The 16,181-nt window shown below is 47.9% G+C and overlaps 1 protein-coding gene across 1 annotated transcript in view; it reads left to right on the top strand.

Annotated features, from left to right (window-relative positions):
- Positions 1-16,181, top strand: part of LMOD1 (leiomodin 1) — a 53,631-nt gene that overhangs the window by 2,317 nt on the left and 35,133 nt on the right. The gene's annotated exons all lie outside the window — the stretch shown is intronic.

Raw genomic sequence — 16,181 nt, 5'->3', positions numbered from 1 at the left:
GTAAGGACATGCCTTCAGGTCCAGTTTTCCCTTGTGGATTTAGGCTGGTCTGATCTCCTCACTCTTCCTCATCCTGTCCAAGGGTGTACACTGGCATAATGGCTGGCTGGAGTTCGAGGTGCATGCTAAACCTGGGCAGAAGTTGTCTCTGTAACTCTGGGTGAATGGGAATGAATGAACCCTAGAAGGTGGCTTCTTTAGCACCATTAGCAAAATAGTGAATGTGTGGTGAAGAACTTAATTAAGTGTTAGAAAAACCTGGTTTGAGTAGCAGTGTCCCTGTGTAAGTCACAGGTCACCTAACCTAAGTCTCAGTTTTTTCACCTACAAAATGCAGATGGGCCGGGTGTGGTGGCTCATGCCTGTAATCCCAGCACTTTGGGAGGCTGAGGCGAGTGGATCTCAAGGTCAAAAGATTGAGACCATCCTGGTCAACATGGTGAAACCCCGTCTCTACTAAAAATATTAGCTGGGCATGGTGGCGCATGCCTGTAATCCCAGCTCCTCAGGAGGCTGAGGCAGGAGAATTGCCTGAACCCAGGAGGCGGAGGTTGCGGTGAGCAGAGATCGCGCCATTGCACTCCAGCCTGGGTAACAAGAGTGAAACTCCGTCTCAAAAAAAAAAAAAACACCAAAATGCAGATGGTAGCACCCATCTCACAGGATTGTGAAAACTAAAAGGGATACTGTGGTAGAGCACTGAGCACAGAGCTCAGCGTGTCATAAACACTCCATGAAGGCCAGCTACGAAATTATTACCTCATATGAGTCAAGGAACCCAGAAACTGGTGAAGTGGGCCAAAAGCACATCTCTACTCCTGCCCAGCCCAGTCCCTCAGTCTCCTGAGGGCTGTGCAAGCATCACTTATCAGTTTAGTCAGTGGCCTGGGTAAACAAGCCACCCCTGGGTGCTCAGGCTGGGGACCACCAACACCACAGACACAGTACAGTGGTGGGGGCAGGTGGGCTCCAGGCTGTTGGCCTGGCTGCAGCCCTCACTGACGGTGGCCTTCACTCCATGGGAGGAACTGGAAGGGGGTCGAAGCAGAGAGTAAAGCAAGATGAGCATTTACTAAGAACTTTCTACATGCCAAGCACGTTCCCCTTTGCTTTAAGCTTCACAGTTCTTGGGAGATGGGTATTTTTATCCCTATTATCTCAGAGAGGTTGAATGACATTCCCAAAGTCACACAGCTAATTAGTTGAGATCAGTGACTCTTTCTTGCTGCCATACTGGGGCGCAAAAAAGACAGTAATGTCAGTCCCTGCCCTGAAGAATTTGTAATCTAATTAGATTCTATACAAAACACACATGTATAGAACTATCAGAGAGTGTTACAGAGTAGAGACCACAAACTCTTATATTGGCTGATCTGCTGACGGACATATTATATCAGCCAATAATGAACATCTAATTGTTCATCTCCCCACCCCCATGAGTAGGAACATAAGTATTTCCCCCCCCCCCCCACCAACATTACTATTAAAACTGTGTGGATTAGGGAAAGTAGATTCTGACTAGATACTGGCTGCTGTTAAGGAATTTCTGTTCATTTCTTTTAGGTGTGATAATGGTATTGCAGATATGCTTTTTAAAGGCTTCATCCCCTTTAGACATAAATACAGAAAGATTTATGGGAAAATTCTATTGGCTTTGGGAATTAGCCTTAAAATAATCTGGGTGAGGGTACAGATGAAACAAGATTGGCCACCAGTTGACAGATGTTGAAGCTGGGTGATGGGTCTGCATGGGTGGTCATTATGCTATTTTTTCTATTTTTATATGTATGTCTGAAAATTTTCATAATAAAATTTTAAAAAGAAAGAAAGAAACCAACAGTAGGAGGTAGGCCTTAAGAGAGTCTTTTTTTTTTTTTGAGACAGAGTCTCACTCTGTTACCGAGGCTGGAGTGCAGTGACATGATCTCGGCTCACTGCAACCTCCGACTCCTGGGTTCAAGCCATTCTTCTGCCTCAGCCTCCCTAGTAGCTGAGATTACAGGCACGCACCACCACGCCCAGCTAATTTTTGTATTATTAGTAGAGTTGGGGTTTCATCATGTTGGTCAGACTGATCTTAAACTGCTGACCTCATGATTTACCTGCCCCAGTCTCTCAAAGTGCTGGGGTTACAGCTGTGAGCCACCATGCCCGGCCAAGACAGTCTTAAGGTCTGTCTTTTCCCCAGAAGGAGAGCCCCAAGATTCATACTCTGGCTATTGTGCAAAGTGAGTCTAGGCTGCAGAAGGGCCCTTGGCCTGCTTCTCCCTCCAGGGCCTCCCTTCATGGGATGGGATACTCCAGAGATCCTCCTGGTTGTTTACCTACCTTTTCATGAATATTCCACCCATGCCTATTCCAGGTCAACTCCTATTTGTCCTGCCTGTCTCAGGCACCACTTCCTCCAGGTAGTCTTCCCTGACCCCCATGCTAGGTCAGGCACCTTGTCTGGGCACTCTAATGCCAGCCTGTACCAAAGCCCCCGGGGCATCACTTTTGTATAATCATCTGTTTTCTTGGGCTGTCTCACTCACCGGCTTGTGTGATTTGGAGGGCAAAATGCAAACGCAGGGCCCAGCACACGGCAGACCCTCAGCCTCAGTTTGTTGAGTGAATATTAGCGAGGGGTGAAGGAGGGTGGAGGTGGGACTTGGAAGCATTGACCCCAGCTTCTCTTCCGCCCTTTAAAGGGCCAGACCTGTCAGTCAGTGTAGCTCCGCCCTGATCCTCTGGAACTCTCCTTCAGCCCAGGTAGAAAACAAAGCCCCTGGCCAAGTGTGTAGCCAACAGTTCAGTGAAACTCTTGTCCTTGGCTCAGGTTTCAGGAACCAGATCCCAGCTGGTCAACTCGTGTGTCCTCTTTCCTTCCCAAGTGGGAAAGAAAATCTCCAGGCTGCCTCCCGTCCCTTCTCCCGGGTGTTACCAGGGGCTGGGGATTAGCGCCTGTATCCAGCCGGGGCAGGGGCAGCTGAGCTTTGGGGGGAGGGGGTGGGTGGAGGAAAGCTCTCCCTAGAGGTAAACTTGAGAAGCAAACCCAAAGCACCCTACTAATAGCAGCAGTGGCCAGGCCTGAGCCCTCCTGACCGTCCCCTCCCACTGCCTGCACAGCCTCAGCAGCCCCTCCCCCATCAGTTCTAGTTCAGAGCTCAGTGTCCACGGTATCTCTACAGAGCCAGGGAAGCCCAAGGCCGGCGCCTAACCCTCAGCATGCCCTTTGCAGAGGGCTGGGCCCTATCAGGAGTGCGCTGAGCAGCACGGCTCAACGCTTAAGGAGATTAACCCCAACTGGTACACACCCAAAATAGCCCTGGAGGCTAGAGTAGAGAGGGCAGAAGAGGTGATGGGGGCCTGCTGCCCTGGGGAGGCAAAAGCAGGCACCTAGTGAGGGTTAGACTCCATTAAAAATCTCTACCTGAAACTCGAAACTGCCTCCATCCAGAGTGTGAAAAAGCAACTGATCGTTTCTTAAACTAGGTGGTACAATTCACAGGTGTTTGTCTTAAATATTGTTCTTACTCGTGTTTTCTTCTGTATATGTATAATATATATATATATATTTGAGACGGAGTTTCGCTCTTGTTACCCAGGCTGGAGTGCAATGGTGCGATCTCGGCTCACCGCAACCTCCACCTCCTGGGTTCAGGCAATTCTCCTGCCTCAGCCTCCTGAGTAGCTGGGACTACAGGCACGCGCCACCGTGCCCAGCTAATTTTTTGTATCTTTAGTAGAGATGGGGTTTCACCACGTTGACCAGGATGGTCTCCATAGCTTGACCTCATGATCCACCCGCCTTGGCCTCCCAAAGTGCTGGGATTACAGGCGTGAGCCACCACGCCCAGCCTGTACATGTATAATATTTAAAGAATTTTGAGGTTAGGTGTGGTGGCTCATGCCTGTAATCTCAGCACTTTGGGAGGCTAAGACAGGAGGATCCCTTGAGCCCAGGAGCTCGAGAGCAGCCTGGGCAACATAGCAAGACCCCATCTTTTAAAAATCGGCTGGGCACAGAGGCTCAAGCCTGTAATCCCAGCACTTTGGGAGGCTGAGGCGGGTGGATCATGAGGTCAGGAGTTCGAGACCAGCCTGGCCAACATGACGAAACCCTGTCTCTACGAAAATACAAAAATTAGCCAGTGGTGGCGGACACCTGTAATACTAGCTACTTGGGAGGCTGAGGCAGGAGAATCGCTTGAACCCCAGAGGCGGAGGGTGCAGCGAGCCGAAAGCACTCCAGCCTGGGTGACAAGAGCAAGAAAGACTCCTCCATTTTTAAAAAAATTAAAAATTAAATTAAAAAAAAAGAATTTTACCAGCCTGGCCAACATGGTGAAACCCCATCTCTGCTACTACTACTACTACTACTACTAATAATAATAAAAAGCCGGGCATGGTGGTGCACGCCTGTAATCCCAGCTACTCGGGAGACTGAGGCAGGAGAATTGCTTGAACCCGGGAGGCAGAGGTTGCAGTGAGCTGAGATCAAGCCATTGTACTTCAGCCTAGGTGACAGAGTAACACTCTGTCTCAAAAAAAAAAAAAAAAAAAAAGAATTTTGGGTAAGCAAGGCAGCAGTGCCTGCCCCCAGCATCGGTGCTGCCTCTGGGTGCCTGCCTTCTTCTTAATGGGGCAGTAGGTATAAGAGCTTGGCTGGATGGAAAATGCAAGAGGAAGACAGGACAGGTGGACCAAGGAGCACTTGTAAAATAAGCTGGCCCAGCAGCGAGAGCAGGATATAGATGGTTAAGAGATAGGGTATGAATCCCGGTGACTAAGGGGAGGTTGCTCCCAGCATCAGAGAAGGCTGGAGGCTTCAGAGATTCCAGGGGCTTCATGGTCTCCAGGCTGGGACAAGAAAGTGAGGACAAAGCCCGGGTCTAATCTGTCTATCCTCCTTCAGTCTCTCTTTCTCTCCCCCAGGAGTCTTTAGAGTATCTGTGTCATACTGTGTCAGCATATCTACAGCTGGGCCCAGAGTGTGTAGAGCCTGAATGAAGGATGATGAGAGAGACAGGCAATCTAGACATATGTATATAAACACACACACACACACACACACTCTCACACACACACATACACACACACTCACACACACACACACAGACAGAGCAGGAACAGAGAACAACAAACAACACCAAGCATGGGAGTCAGGAGAGGCGATACTGATATTTGCATGCCTGCCAAGATGGATAAACAGGAATATCCTGAGCCAGAGGACGCAGGCCTTTCCTTATTTATTGGACCACTTTTGGTATAATCGGCAAAAAAGCAGTGGTCTCCATTCCACGTGTCAGTTTCCCCAATGGCTTGTTAGCATCTGGGTAGTGTAGTGAGACAGAATCTAGCCCTTGGGTGTCTGGAATCAGATAGGCCCAGGTTTGAATTCTTCTCCTGCCCTTTACTGATCCAGCGACCTGGAATAAGTTACCCAAGGAAGGAAGAACATTAACTTGATTGGGTGCCTTCTGGTGCCAAAGGCTTTATCAATGCTATCTCATTAACACAGCTTCTTGAGGTCCAATTACCTTACCTGTCAAGTGGGGATGATACAATCACCCTTGAAGGGTTAGAGTGAAGATTAAATAGGATGAGGCATTGAAAGTGTTTGGCACATCATGAGAGACCTTCTTTCCTCACTCTAAATTCTTCAGACTTTGTACCGGTACATCTGCCAAATCAACATTATTTTATCTCTCATGGCGTTGAAAAAAAAAAATACCATCAGTGAGAGTGAAGGAACGACAAAGAGGGGAAGGGGAGGGAGAAAAGCAGGGAGGCAGGGCTTATGTAATTACTCGCCGCCTGGCCCCAGCCTCCTGATTTCTTTGAGCTTCTGCCTAATTTATTTTATGCCCCAGGCTCAGGGGCCCAAACTGAGTTGCTGGGTTGGAAAAAGGCAGAGTGAAAGGAGATTAGGGGGAGCTTTCAAGGTGGATTCTCCTTGTCTGCAGGCTTCCACCCCAGCACAATCTCAGAAAAGCCAAGGCTGCCTTGGGAGAAGTTGGCCACAGCTGTCCCTGGGGCCCACTGCAGAAAGGACAAGCCGGGTTGTCGGGATGCTGTTTACAAACAGCTAGGAATAGAAGCACCTCCTGTTCCCACACCCCTCCACCACCCGCTCATGGACGGCCCGGCCCGCAGGCTCCTTCCGATTGCTACTTCAATAGGCCTTCCTTTGAGATCCAGCCAGCAGGGCCAGCAGGACTCCTGTCCCCAGACTGGCAGGTGAAAGGTGCTACATCCACTGGCAGAAATTCCCAGAAAAGCTCTGCGTGCAGAATGTATGAGTCTAGTGGTTAGAATAGGCTCCTCAGGGGCCAGCTGGATGTGGGTGCAGATCCTGTTCTACTGGTTGCTGGCTGTAGACGCAAACAAGTGACTTCACCTCTTGGAGCCTGGGTTTCCTCACCTATCAAATAGAAATTACGGCCTGTGTGGTGGCTCACACCTGTAATCCCAGCACTTTGGGAGGCTGAGGTGGGCAGGTCACCTGAGGTCGGGAGTTTGAGACCAGCCTGACCAACATGGAGAAACCCCTGTCTCTACTAAAAATACAAAATTAGCTGGGCATGGTGGCACATGCCTGTAATCCCAGCTACTCGGGAGGCTGAGGGAGGAGAATCGCTTGAACCTGGGAGGCGGAGGTTGCGGTGAGCCAAGATCACGCCATTGCACTCCAGCCTGGGTAACAAGAGCGAAACTCCGTCTCCAAGAAATAGGGAAATTACAATGCTTAGCCATAGGATAGTTATGAGGTTTCAGCAAAATAATCCATGTAAAGCACTAAGCAGAGTGCTAGGTTGGAAGCCTAGTAGTAAGGGCCCATGAGTAGTAGCTTCCTCCCTGCCTTTCACTCCATCCACTCTTTCCATTCCCATTCTCTTCATTCTTTTTATTCACAGAATTCATGGATCATGCTTTATATTTACAAAGAGGGAGAAGGACTCCATTAAATGATTAATTCTGCAGCTTTTTATGAGTTCCTAATATGGACTTCCTACGTGCCAGGATCGAATAGTGAATAAGACAGACATGATCCTTGCCCTCACAGAGATTACAGTCTATCTTTGTTATTTGTTTGTTTTTGAGACGGGCTCTCACTCTGTTGCCCAGGCTGCAGTGCAGTGGCATGATCTTGGCTCACTGCAACTTCCATCTCCGGGGCTCAAACAATCCTCCCGCCTCAGCCTCCGGATTAGCTGGGACTAAAGGTATGTACTGCCTGGCTAATTTTTTTAGTATTTTTGGTAGAGATGGGGTTTCACCATGTTGCCCAGGCTGGTGTGGGACTCCTGGGCTCAAATGATCTGCCCACCTCTGTCTCCCAAAGTGAGAGAGTACTCCACTGCACCCATTCTTGCTGAGAGGCTTAATAAGGTGAGATGGATAATCAGTATTTTTGGTAGAGATGGGGTTTCACCACATTGCCCAGGCTGGTGTGGGACTCCTGGGCTCAAATGATCTGCCCACCTCAGTCTCCCAAAGTGCTGGGATTACAGGCCTGAGCCACCATTGTTCTATCTCCATATGCAGATCATATGCAGCATGTGTACATAAAACACATAACATATATCTTCCAAAAAAGAGTAATGTCATTTAAGGGAAGAGTATATGACCAACAACATCGGTGAGGGACAACTTCTGACAAAGCAGTCAGGGTCTTCACCACCAAAGAGGTAACATTTGAGCAGATTCTAAATGGACCGAAGGAGCTAACCTTGAGAAGGTGTGGGGAAAAGCTTTCCAAGCAGAGAGAATATGAAAGACACAGGCCCTGGGGTTGGGGCAGCGTTAGTGTGTCAGAGGAAAAGCCAGGCCCTGTAACCAGCGCAGGAGGAGCGGGGAGGGAGGCTGGAGGAGGCGAGGCCCTGGAAGGAAGCAGGGTTCTGTAACTAGCGCAGGAGGAGCGGGGGCGGGAGGCTGGAGGAGGCAAGGCCCTGGAAGGAAGCAGGGTTCTGTAACTAGCGCAGGAGGAGCGGGGAGGGAGGCTGGAGGAGGTGAGGCCCTGGAAGGAAGCAGGGTTCTGATCACGCAGGGCCTTTAGGGCGGCAGAGGGAATTTCACTTTTTATTCTAAGTGCCATGAGAAGTCATTGGAGGGTTTTGAGCAGGAGAGAGATGTGATCTGATTTACGCCTTTAAAAGGCTCCTTCTGCCAGCCTTCAGATAAACAGACTGTAGGAGGGTAAGAGTGCAGAAATGAGACCAGTCGGGAGGGTGCTGCTATCACTCAGGTGAGAGCTCAAAGACGGTTGATGAGAGATGGAAACTGACTGATGCATTGGGGGAAAAAGCGTCGGGTGATCAGTCCTGCCTAAGCTATTTGGTGAATTTGATTTGATGTCCTTTTTTTTTTCTTGAGACAAGATCTCTCTGCTGCCCAGACTGGAGTACAGTGGCGTGATCTCGGCTCACCCACAACCTCTGCATCCTAGGTTCAAGCGATTCTCCTCTCTCAGCCTCCGCGTAGCTGAGATTACAGGTTCTTGCCACCACGCCCAGCTAATTTTTTGTATTTTTAGTAGAGACAGGGGTTTCTCCATGTTGGCCAGGCTGGTCTCGAACTCCTGACTTCAGGCAATCCGCCTGCCTCGGCCTCCCAAAGTGCTGGGATTGTGGGATTGGCCAGGCACAGTGGCTCACACCTGTAATCCCGGCACTTTGGGATTACAGGCACAAGGAGGGCGGATCATCTGAGGTCAGGATTTCCAGACCAGCCTGGCCAACATGGTGAAACCCCTGTCTCTACTAAAAATATAAAAAATTAGCCAGGCTTGGTGGCAGGCACCTGTAATCTCAGCTACTCAGGAGGCTGAGGCAGGAGAATTGCTTAAACACGGGAGGTGGAAGTTGCTGTGAGCCAAGATCATGCCACCTAACTCCAGCTTGGGCAATAAGATTGGGACTCCGTCTCTTTCTTTTTATTTTTATTTATTTATGTTTTTAAAGATGGGGTGAAACCATGGGGTTTCACCATGTTGGTCAGGCTGATCTCGAACTCCTGACTTCAGGTGATCCTCCCACCTTGGCCTCCCAAACTGCTGGGATTACAGGCATAAGCCACTGCACCTGGCCCAGAACTCAAAAAAAAAAAAAAAAAAAAAAAAAAAAACGCAAAAGCCACAAAGTGCTGGTATTACAGGCATAAGCCCCTGCACCCCGTAGAATTTGGTGTCCTTCACTGCCATGGGAAACAGCAGAGAAGGACTGGTTTTGGGAGGTGAAGAATTCTGATTTGAAAAAGTTAGGTTTATTGTGCTTAGTAGATCCCCAAGGGGAAATGTTGGGTTGACAGGGGATGTATAAGTCTGGGGCACAGTGGGAAGAGGGGACAGGAGATTACATTTGGGAGTCATCAGTGTGTGGTTGATACTGAAAGCCTTGAGCCTGGAAGAAAGCACTTAGGGATAAATGTGAATGGAGGAGAGCAGAAGGCCGAGGCCCCAGCCCTTCAATGAACCTGCCCCCCCAGGTTCATTGTACCCATATTTAGGCATTGGCAGAGGAGAAGGAGCCAACAAAGGGACTGAGAGGTAGGAGGAAACTCAGAGTGGTCTCACCAAATCAGGTGAGGAAGGGTTTCCTGGAGGAGAGAGTACTCCACCGCATCCGTTCTTGCCGCGATGCTTAATAAGGTGAGACGGACAATCAGCCACAGTAATTGGTAAGATGGAAGCCATTGAAACATTGGCAAGAATGATTTCCCTGTGGTGAATAGTGGAACCTTGGAAAGAATGATTTCACTGTGGGGAAGAGTGGACTCAAAAGAGAGAGTATGGATAAGGATTGGAGATGGAGCATCTAGGTAAGTCTCTTTTTTCCTCAGTTTTGTTCTAATGGGAAGCAAAATAGGGTGGCAGCTGGAGATAAACGTGGAATCAAGAGAGGATATTTTTTAATGACAAGGAATATTATTGGGAGACTTCAATAATGTCAGGAAAGGGGGCAAAAAGGGATGGAATGCAGTTGAGGGCTCACGTCTCAGCAGCAGATGATCATGTCTTGTATTAGGAGAGAAGGCAGCAGAGATGGGCCAAGATGCAGCCGGGTTGCTAAGTGTCATGACGGGAGGATGAGCAACGTGCTGCTCTGGAAGAACAGCACTGGCGGCCATAGACTGGTCTAAAGGGAGGAGAAACCAGGGAGGGTATGACAATAGTCAGAGGTTAAGTCTCGGGTCACAAGAAAAATGCTTAGAGCTCCCTGGATAAGGGCAGAGAAAACATGAAAGCACTTCCGGATATGAAATCTGGCATGAGAATAGTCGACAGACAAGAGCCAGCTGCCAGAGCTGCTTGAAAATCCAGTAGATTTTCACCTCCAGTGCATCCATCTTCTGTCCCTAAAGCCACCCATGCCTAAGGAGAAGAAGGGAACACACTGGTCCCTTCCCAGCACATGACTGACAGCTGGCATGGCGGGACAAGCGCCGGGCTTGCAAGTCAAACCATAGGGAGCTGGGGCTAATTCCCAACTTAACTATTTATCAGCTGTGTGGCCTGAGACAAGCATTTAACATTTCTAAGCTTCACTTTATTTTTAAGTGCCTTGTCTATATTGCATTTTTACTTGACAATAATTTGTTTTTTTGAGATGGAGTCTTGCTCTGTCACCCAGGCTGGAGTGCAGTGGTGCAATCTCGGCTCACCACAACCTCTGCCTCCCAGGTTCAAGCTCTCCTGCCTCAGCCTCCCAAGTAGCTGGGACTACAGGTGTGTGCCATCATGCCTGGTTAATTTTTGTATTATTATTATTATTTTTAGATATAGTCTTGCAACCTCCGCCTCCTGGGTTTAAGTGATTCTCCCGCCTCAGCTCCCGAGTAGCTGGGATTACAGGCACCCGCCACCACACCTGGCTAATTTTTGTATTTTTAGTAGAGACGGGATTTCACTATGTTGGCCAGGCTAGTCTTGAACTCCTGACCTCAAGATCCACTGGCCTCGGCCTCCCAAAGTGCTGGGATTACATGTGTGAGCCACTGTGCCCAGCCAACAATAATTTTTTTATCATATTTTTATTGGAATATAAAATATTTACAGAAATGTGCAGAAAATATAAGTGAAGAGTTTCATGAATTATCACAAAGTGAACAAGAAATTGAATGTTGTCAGCACCGCAGGACTGCCCCACCCAAGGTTCCTCTCCAAAGATAGCTCCTATCCTGATTTCTAATCCCCTAGGTTAGTCTTGCCTGTTTTTAAACATGTGTGTTGTGTGTGTGTGTGTGTGTGTGTGTGTGTGTGTGTGTGTAGAGAGAAAGAGAGTATATGTGTGTGTAGAGAGAGAGAGAGAGACTCATGCAGTGTGTATTTTGTTTGTGGTTTCTCTCACTCAACTTTATGTTTGTGACCTGCAGCCATGCTGTTGTCTGTAGCATTTGTAAAGCTTCATGGCTATGCAGCATTCCACTATGTGTATGTACCACAGTTTCTTTATCCATTCCACTGGTAATGGACATGTGGGTTGTTTCCAGTCTGGGGCTGTTACAAACAATGCTGTTAGGAACATTTTTGGACATTTTGAGTGCCCTTCTGACTTCATTTCTGTTGGATATGTACCTGACAGTGGAATTTCTGGGTCATAGAGAATGCATAGGGAACTTTAATTTCTTCTTCTGTCAATAAGAATGCTACCACCTAATTTGTAGGTCTCCATGAGGAACAGATGCAAAAGTTTGAAGAAGGTCTAACGTAGTGCTTTGCAAACAGTAGGCACTAAATTAAGTGATAGTCATCAACACCCTTCCTTTCTTCCTTCCTTCCTTCCTTCCTTTCTTTCTTTCTTTCTTTCTTTCTTTCTTTCTTTCTTTCTTTCTTTCTTTCTTTCTTTCTCTCTCTCTCTCTCTCTCTCTCTCTCTCTTTCTTTCTTTCTTTCTTCTTCTTTCTTTCTGACAGAATCTTGCTCTGTCACCCAGACTGGAGTGCAATGGCATGATCTCAGTTCACTGCAACCTCCACCTCTCAGGTTCAAGCTATTCTCCTGCCTCGGCCTCCTGAGTAGCTGGTACTACAGGTGCACACTCTTTCTTTCTTTTTTTTTTTTTTGATCCTCCCAATCTCAGCCTCCCAAGCAGCTGGGACTACAGGTGTGTACCACCATACCTGGTTAATTTTTTTATTTATAGTAGAGACAGGGTTTTGTCATGTTGCTCAGGCTGGTCTTGAACTCCTGAGCTCAAGTGATCCACCAGCTTCAGCTTCCCAAAGTGCTGGGATTACGGGCGTGAGCCAGCACTCCCTCCCGGCCCATCATTTCTAATGGAGTTTATCTTTGAGAGCAACTAGATGCTGTCATATCCTTCTCAGCATGTTCTGCGTCCTGTCCTCCTGACCCTGTCTATCGAGATTTGGACACTTCACTAAAGCCCAAGTCAGGTTCCTCTACCTCAGGACTCAACTCTTCCAAAGATGATGACGTAGAGGCGTATCCCACTTCATGTCCTCTTCTCATTCCTACCCTTACCTTCTCCCGATATGCACTGACTTCTCTTCCACTCAATTTTAAGGCTTTGCTTGTAATTTTCCTCTTTAGCTTACATGTTACTATGGTCATTCTGAACATGATCCTCAGTTATCATGCTCAATCCTCCCCTACCTTCCATCACCCCTAGCCTGGATGAAAGAAATCATTTAGTATTTCTATTGTGCACCCAAGCTACTGAACATACCCAGAGAGAAGAGCAGCCTCAAATAGCACTATATTGGTGCCTCTGTGGATTAAAATCCTATAACCTCAGCCGAGCCCTCAAAGCTGCCCAGAAAACATCTACACCCCTTCTTCTCACTCCTCTGGGACATTATTTTAAAAGTTAGTTAGTTTTTTTTTTTATAGGGTCTGGCCCTGTCACCCAGGTTGGAGTGCAGTGGCATGATTATGGCTCCCTGCAACCTTGCCTCCTGCGCTCAAGTGATTGTCCCACCTCAGCCTCCCAAAGTGCTGGGATTACAGGCGTGTCCCACGTGCCGAGCCAGCCTTGCTTTGTAAACCCTCTTGTCCCATCTCTCCTTTCACCCTCAACAGATGAGCTAGCCTCATATTTATGGAGACACTTGAAGCCATCAGATGAAAATATCTTCAAATTCCTCTTCTGTCACCTGAAAACTTGTAAGCATCCATATATGCAGGCTCTCACTTTTTTTCTGGAGACAGAGTCTCACTATATCACCCAGGCTAGAGTGTAGTGGCGTGATCTCAGCTCACTGCAACCTCCTCCACTTCCCAGGGTCAAGGAATTCTCATGCCTCAGCCTCCTGAGTCACTGGGATTATAGGCGTGTGACCCCACGCCGGGCTAATTTTTTTATTTTTAGTAGAGACGAGGTTTTGCCATGTTGGCCAGGCTGGTCTCAAACTCCCACCCTCAAGTGATCCCTCCGTCTTGGCCTCCCAAAGTGCTGTGATTACAGGCATGAGCCACCAAACCCAGCCTTCCCTTTCTCTTTTATCCCATGGAAGGGATATCCCTCCCCGTCCCAGACTATAACCCAAACCCACTTTTTAGAATCTATTCTCTCCTGCCTCCACAGGGACTTTTGCTCCTTTAAGCATCTCTCTGTTTCTCTCTCTGTTTTCAACATTCCCTTTCAGTGGCTCTTTCTCTCCAGTTCCATGTTCTCTCCTTCTTAGCTGAGCTGTAGGAAATGGCATCTGTTCTCACTATCACCCTGGACGTCTCTGCCCACCCCCGCCCCCACTGCACAGACGTCGGCCTTGATGAGGTATCTGGGGACCTCCTTGTTGCTTTATCTGAGCATGCTTTTTAGTCTTTACCCTATTTGTGTACTTTGTGGTATTTAACCCTCTGTCATTCTTTAAAACATTCATTTCCCTCGGCGCCAATACAGCACGTTCTCCTCATTTTCCTTTCATCTCTCTAGCTGTTCCTCCTTAATCTCCTCTGTGAGCAACTCCTACTGTGCTACCTAAATATTATTGTTTAGGGCTCTGCCCTTCCTATGTACTTCATGGGTACCTTCATCCAACCGCACGGGTTCAGCTATCCCCGTATGCTCTCTATCTCTATCTCTGGCCTAGATCTCTATTTTGAGTTCTAGATCATTCAGTTGCCTCTTGGACACCTCAAGTGTCTCAAATTCAACTGGTCTGAACATAAATTAATCATCCTCACCCCACCCCACCCCTAAACCTACTTTTCCTCCTGCGTTCCACACTTTGGTAAATAGAAGTACCCTCTAACCCTGCACCTACATCATAATCCCAGACTGTCCTGCTCCAATCCCTCCCCCAGTGTCTGCAGACTTTCCTGGTGATAGGATCCTGTAGTTTCTGCCTCTGTGACCTCTCTGGACTCTGCCCCACCTCTTAATTCAACTTCGGTCACTTCCATGCATATCACTTATCAACTAGAAGAACGTTACAGCCTCCTAACTGATCTCCCAGCCTCTCTTCTCATGCCATTGGAATCCATCCTCCCCACAGTGGACCTTCCCCGTGTAAAAGCCTTCAATTGCTCCATGTAGCTTCCGTGTTCAAATTCACACTTCTTAGCTTGGCTTTGAAGGCCACCGACAATCTAGTGCCTTCCTGTTTCTCAGGCTACAAAGTTTTCTCCTTGACTCTCGCCCTACAGTTACACTTGACCATCGGTTCTCCAGAGTGCCGGGCATTATCTTGCTTCCTCTGTTCCTTTGAACATATTGTCACCTCCAACTGGGATGCCAGGCCTAGCCAACCCTCACTTCTCTTTCAAGGCTCAACTCAGCTGACACTTTCTAAGGAAGCTTTCCGGACCCCTCCAGCCTGAGTTGTGTGTTCCACCTCTGTGTTCACAAAGCACCACCTGCAATTTCCGGCACTTCCTTTTCCATTCACATGTAACACATCATTTCAGCATTGTCTGTTTCTGTGCTTTTCCCAGACTTCTTAAGGGTGAGGGCTGACTCTTATTCATCTTCATGTCCCCAGCAGTGAGCACAGTACTTGGCTTAATAGATGCCTGTTGAATGAGTGAAACAAGAGGAGTTTGCAAAGGCAGTTCTATCACTTTATTGATTCTACAGAATTTGTAATTCATCTATACCCTTCTGAGACAATTTGAAAATATGATTTTGTGTCCAGTTCCTCAGCTGGAGTGCAGTGGTGCCATCTTGGCTCACTACAACCTCTGCCTCCCGGGTTCAAGCGATTCTCCTGCCTCAGCCTCCTGAGTAGCTGGGATTACAGGTGCTCACCACCACACCTAGCTAATTTTTGTATTTTTAGAAGAGCCGGGGTTTCACCATGTTGGCCAGGCTGTTCTTAAAATCCTGACCTCGGATGATCCGCCCTCCACAGCCTCCCAAAGTGCTGAGATTACAGATGTAAACCACAGTGCCCAGCCGGCCTTGATCCTCTTTTATCCAGTTTTTATAAATAACCAGTTAACTCAATCCAGAATTTATAATACCCTGAGGTCTGAATTGTTGGGATAGATCACTGCCGTATTTCACCTTTTTAAACTTGTTCCATTTTTCTCTTCCTTTCCTTGCAATTCTGTCTTCCAGCTCCATAGTGATCTGAGATTACAGACTAACACATTAGGTCCACTTGCCAGGCACAGTGGCTCACGCCTGTGATCCCAGCACTTTGGGAGGCCGAGGCAGGTGGATCACCTGAGGTCAGGAGTTTGAGACCAGCCTGATCTACAAAATACAAAAATTAGCTGGGTGTGGTGGTGGGTGCCTGTAATCCCAGTTACTCGGGAGGCTGAGGCAGGAGAATCACTTGAACCCGGAAGGCAGAGGTTGCAGTGAGCCAAGATTGTACCATTGCATTCCAGCCTGGACAATAGAGCCAGACTCTGACTCACAGAAAACAAACAAACAAACAAATAAAATTAAGTCCATCTATGATCCCTGGGGCCACAGATAGACCCTAAATAAAATACTAATAATATTTTTGCTTCAGGTCCTTGATGGTGAAAAAAAAAGAAAAAGAAAAAAATATATTATTTTTGCAGGCTGGGTGTGGTGGCTCATGCCTGTAATCCCAGCACTTTGGGAGGCCAAGGTGAACGGATCACTTGAAGCCAGGAGTTCAAGACCAGCCAGGAAAACATGGAAAAACCCCATCTCTACTAAAAATACAAAAAAAATTTAGCCAGGCCTGATGGCACACACCTGTAATCTCAGCTATTCAGGAGGCTGAGGCATGAGAGTTATTTGAACCCTGGAGGTGGAGGTAG

This window comes from Callithrix jacchus, chromosome 19 (genome assembly GCF_049354715.1).
Source record: "Callithrix jacchus isolate 240 chromosome 19, calJac240_pri, whole genome shotgun sequence".
Classification (NCBI taxonomy): Eukaryota; Metazoa; Chordata; class Mammalia; order Primates; family Cebidae; genus Callithrix; species Callithrix jacchus.
Note: the sequence above shows the minus strand (reverse complement) of the source record. Positions and strands in the feature narration are given on the sequence as shown.